Source organism: Coenobita brevimanus, chromosome 4, assembly GCF_032717465.1.
Source record: "Coenobita brevimanus isolate Jiangsu-jjx chromosome 4, ASM3271746v2, whole genome shotgun sequence".
NCBI classification, from domain to species: Eukaryota; Metazoa; Arthropoda; class Malacostraca; order Decapoda; family Coenobitidae; genus Coenobita; species Coenobita brevimanus.
In genome coordinates this window covers 29,547,435-29,552,954 of record NC_136957.1, presented here as the reverse complement: position 1 = coordinate 29,552,954, position 5,520 = coordinate 29,547,435, and the positions used below count along the sequence as shown (strand labels likewise).

General features: G+C 39.8%; 1 non-coding gene across 1 annotated transcript; it reads left to right on the top strand.

The window, feature by feature from the left end:
• The first annotated feature begins 2,161 nt into the window (after positions 1-2,161).
• LOC145396954 (5S ribosomal RNA) lies at positions 2,162-2,280 on the top strand. The gene has a single exon (XR_013896884.1). It is a non-coding gene; the product is annotated as a 5S ribosomal RNA (ribosomal RNA).
• The last annotated feature ends 3,240 nt before the right edge of the window (positions 2,281-5,520 follow it).

Below are 5,520 nucleotides of genomic sequence, written 5' to 3'. Positions count from 1 at the left end.
TCACCACTGACCCCCCCAGTCGCAGCAGATTTTTTAAATGTTTTCTTTTTTGGCTAAACTCTCCGCATTTTATAAGAAACATAGGAAAATGCCCCCCAAAGTGCTCACCTGAGCTAAGAAGTGGTCTAAACAGGAGACCCTTTAAACACGTGGTACTTTGTTTTCTGGAGCCGCGCTGTGGGGTGTCGCGTTTTCTATGGTAGCGGTAACTATTGCAAACTACTCAGAATAGGAAGATATTTATTCATTTGGTACGAATTCATATGTAGTATAAGAATATATTGGTTTTCACACAATAATATAGGCATTATAAGCGTTGTTTCACTCACTGAACACATCAACACACCGCACCTTCCTTTGCGACGTTACCTCCTCATCATTTTTGCTCGTTTCTTCCTCTGGCGCCACATAATCTTTATCCTCCACATCGTCATTGATTGGGGAATCATTTTTGTCTTGAATTTTGTACCGTGGCGCGACAAGTCTTTACTGGCCAGGCACTGGTAATACGTTAGTTGCCGAGAGAATAGCGTGCGGGGGGGGAGGGAGGTCACGCGGGGTAAGGCAGTGTCCCTGCCTGGTGGCGCTTAGAGGTAGGTGTCCCGCATATACGTATGATTCTCACACAAAATTTGAAAAATGTGCAAATGACAGACCTCGCAATTGCAAAACGTATGGATATGTTATTGCGACTGAGCGTGAGAAAACGTTGCAATGTATCCACACATTACCAGGATGCGGCAGGTTAAAAGACTGAAATCCTGTTAGTCAAGAATTAGATAGGACTGATGTTTGTGACTTACATAATTTTTTTCACTAAACTTTCATTGGTTTCAGTACTCGTATGTCATATACGGCCTTCAGAACATTGTGGTTAAGAAGGAGTACAAAGTAGTTCATCATCTGAGCACTGAACTTTGTTATGTAATTTATACCTTTGACTGATCTCAAAATCAGCTTACTTTAGTATTCTCTAACCCCAAATTATTCCAAGTTGGTTGTAGATCGGACCAAAACTGTCTGTGATGACATTTTTTTTTTAACCTGCTGCGTCCCATCAATGAATAGGTATGTCAGAACTTTTTTTCATGTTGACACCTGTTGACGTACCAGTTCGTTCTGCAATTACAAGGTCTGTCATTAGCACATTTTTCAAGTTTCACGCGTGATTTTTGGTAGGTATATGCAGGAGACCATCCTCTACCTGGCGCCAGGCAGCGACACTGCCTGACCCCACGTGACCCCCCCCTGCAGGGCATTTTCTCGGCAACTCTACTGTTAGGAGTGACTTGGTCGGTAAAGACATGTTGTGCCACGGTACGAAATTCAAGGTGAGAGTGATTCCCCAGTCAATGACGATGTGGAGGACAAAGATTATGTGGTGCCAGAGGAAGAAATGAACAAAAATGATGATGAGGTAACGTCACCAAGTAAGATGCTGTATTTTGATGTGTTCAGTGAGTGAAATAACGCTTATATCGCCAATGTTATTAAGTGAAAACCAATATATTCTTGTACTACATATAAATTCATACCAAATGAACAAATCTCTACCTATTCTGAGTGGTTTGCAATAGTTACTGCTACATTAGAAAACGGGACATCAGCATTGCGGCTCCAGAGATGATGGTACCAGGTGTAGGGAGGGCCTCCTGTACAGTGCACTTTTAAGTTCAGTTGAGCACTTTTTTTTATTTACCATTGTTTCTCATAAAAAGTGGAGGTTTGAGCCCCCCCCCAAAAAAAAAATCCAAAATCGGTCGGGATTGGGGGGGGGGTTGTCATTGGTGAAAAATCGGTTAGGATGCGACGGTTATACTTGAACTTTGATTATTTTTTCAAAATCGAATCTCTTTCTTCATGACTATCCTTCAGTCCTGTTATGAAGTTTGGTTTAAATCAACCCAAGCTGCTTCAGTTCAAGGGTCAAATACTTGGGCTTGCCTTATGGCCTTGACCTTTGACTGGTCATTTTCAAAATCTAATCCCTTAAGTCTTTCCCATCTGCGAACATTTCCACTATGATTAGTATAAAGGATCTCTCTCTCTCTCTTTCTCTCTCTCTCTCTCTCTTTATATATATATATATATATATATATATATATATATATATATATATATATATTACACTCACTTTGCCACGTAAATTTTACCTTCGGTAGCCAAAGGCCATACCACGTTTAGTACATCGCTTCCCGTCCGATCAGCGAAGTTAAGCAACGTTGGGTCTGGTTAGTACTTGGATGGGTGACTGCCTGGGAACTCCAGATGCTGTTTGCATAACGTTCTCCCTACGTGTCAAGTGGGGTTGGTGGAGGATTAGTGCCCCTCCCTGTAAAACAATTAACTCTAAGCCCTTGGCCACCCCGTTTGGGATACATGGCGTCTGGCAATGAATGAATGAATATTCCAAAAAATATTGTCACCCTCCCTGGTTGACTTTCAACCCTTCCACCAAATCTAGGTCAAACCAGATCAAAGCTGCTCCAGTTACGGTTTGAGCGACGAGCAAAGCAAGCGAGCTATAACAATATCAATCATGTAGGAGGACGTGGATACCTGTAACACGCACAACATCAACAGTGTGTCATTTCAGACAGTAATAGAGCTACTGTGTGTCTGTGCACATGATGGAAAATCTTATGTAAATGTAACTGGTGTTACTGAAGTAACTATTCCCAAACTTCGCCACCATATTGCTGAAAACAGCATTATCCTATAAACAGGTAAAACCACAAAACACCTACACATATCGTTGGAAAATGTATTGAAATCTTAACATTACCTAATTTAATCTAAGAGTGCTTCCATATCACAGTAACGAAATTATGCTATGATGGTTTTGATAATATGTTGATTTAGCTCAGAATATGTCATATAGAAATTTATGTTACACTAAGCAAGTTAGCATATATTATATGCTAACTTGCTCATTGATTTATTATAAATTTCTTTAATTCAGTAAATTCATCAGTACAAAATACAGTAAGTGTCTAGAATACTGTAGATATTGGATGGGAAGATACAACTGGATCTATAAGCAAGGACACACTACACATTTGGTATAGAAGTCCAATACTGATGGCATTTGGAGCTATTTCCCTCGGTGCTTGATTCATTATGATCAGTGCATCAGGCACTTGACTGAAACGGTACCACAGCCTACCAGCATTAGGCATTACAATAAATACTACAAACAGATGTGTATCTCTACTACTAGCATGGTTGTACATAATAATAAACCAGTACAGTGTGCTTTGTGAATGCGTGACGAGTGAGCGAGCACTATGTTATCACAATTTCCCTCTGATATAAAATTATAGGCAAAATCATTGATACAGTATTTAATTGCTACAGCTGATGCAAAAAAAAAAAAAAAATGTTCTGGTGGAAAATCTCATGATGGTCGGATCGCGCTGGGCTGGGTCAAGCTGGACCGTTTGTTTCCAAACTTAACTGAGAATGAACACCACTCTCTTGCTCGTAATTATTACTGAACAAAGAATAAAAGGAAACACGAAAAAGAAATTGTTGAGGTGCTCCTTGCACTTTGTGGCAGATGGTCTGACAAAACGAAGAGAAAGACATTTGTCCTTCTTTAAAGAAAACATAAGTTGTAACAATATCCTTATAGTCCTAATGTACATCCAGGAGCAATCATTTTCATTTCTTCCAGATATACTCCGATGTCTTATGATGCCACTCCGGGTAATGGACTTGTTGACGGTCGTGTACTAGTTACATAAAGTAATAAAATGGTCACTTGTAATAATCAGAATATCATTATTTTTTCTCTCCAACCTTAACGTTTATGAAAAAAAAGTCAAAGTTGGAGATTATCGTACCTCGTGCAAAACAAGCACCTTTGCTGTGATGTCACAAACCATACCAAGGCCACAGCTGACTGCCACTCACAACAATGTCTGGGAATCATAGTTTGGTACAGGTTAGAGTTTTGTTATATTCAGCTGTTATTATGATGCTAGGTATGTAAGATTTGGTGTGATAGCTCTCTTAACCCTTTTGTGCCCCATGTCCCCAGTATGGGACAGAACTGGGCATTTGCAAAATTTAATAAAGAAGGCAACCCCGGGGTAGGGACATAAGGAGCTTCACAACTATGATCCGACAGGTGGAGGGCAGTATGCCTAACACCCTTCCAGCAAAATCCCTCGTTCAGGAACCCTGGGAGCTAAGGGGTTAAAGAGGAAGTATGCTATGTTTGCGCTTTAGTGAAGAGTTTTGTTGGTTTTAGAGAGACTAGCAGTGATGGCCAAACTTGTGACAACCAGTTACCTGAATCACAGCTCGGTAGCACAAAGATTAGCTTTAATAATGTCATTGTAATGAAATGATTTATGAACTGAATCAGCATAAGTATTGCTAGGTCCAGAATCCAGGGGCATATAGTCCTGAAATTGTAGTTATGCATAGGGAAGATGTAACAAAGACTGAAATATTTCAGTGTTATTTCCTCCCAGACAGGCCTGATCATGGACAGCTAGACCTCTTGGAGTATTTCGTTATCTGATTTCTTGGTGTTACATACTGGTGATGTTTGAACATCTTTTTAGTAACAGCCAATCTGAGCTGGAGTATAAAATTTTCACATCCCTACCAATGGTTTAAGCCAATGTTAAGATTGGTGTTGCTTGACAGGTGACTATTAGGTTAACCCACCCTGTAGGGGAGGGCGGTGATGATTCGGCCACTTTTTCGAAAAAAAATCATAATAAATAAAGTTTATGAAATTCCTAATATCTGCTTATTCCAAGAGGAAGCCACATCTTTTGGCTCTTTTGTGTGCTATTGTCAGTTCTTAAACTTACGTCATTTCTTGGCAGTAATCCAAACTCTTAAGGTCTCCAAAATGGCCGAACCATCCCTCTTGGTGTGGATGATTCGGCCACTGGCGTTGGATGGTTCGGCCACCATGTGGGATGATTTGGCCACTTGCCTCTGGGGCTCAATTAAAAAATTAAATACAGTAGGAAAATTAAGAATCAAATTTTCATCTGTGCTGACATGATTTATTGGATTTATTTTTACCTAAACAATCTCCTTTTAATGAAACAAGGAACAAACAATCTCCTTATAATGAAATTAAATGGCTCTACTCTTGCGTATCTCAGATTTAATAAAACTATAATTTTGTGAAAGAAAATATCCGAGTCAAATGAAAGCTACTTCTCTTACATGCTGTTTACTCTTAATGCATTTTAAATCCAGTGAAACAAAAATCCAAAGTTGTAATACCTTTGTCTTCGCTTAGTGCTTTGTGAAACTGGTCCAGGTAATACTCCAATTATAGCGTTTCTTGAAACAGAAGCTTCATCAATTTCTGAGGGAAAGTAGAGAGAGAGAGAGAGAGAGAGAGAGAGAGAGAGAGAGAAAGAAAGAAAGAGAGAGAGAGAGAGAGAGAATATGTAATTTTATAGAAAAAAGGTAAGGGGATGAGTCTGTTAAGATGTGGCAGGGGTAAACCAGCTCTGCTGTCGGGCCCTGCTGCAGATGTCACTG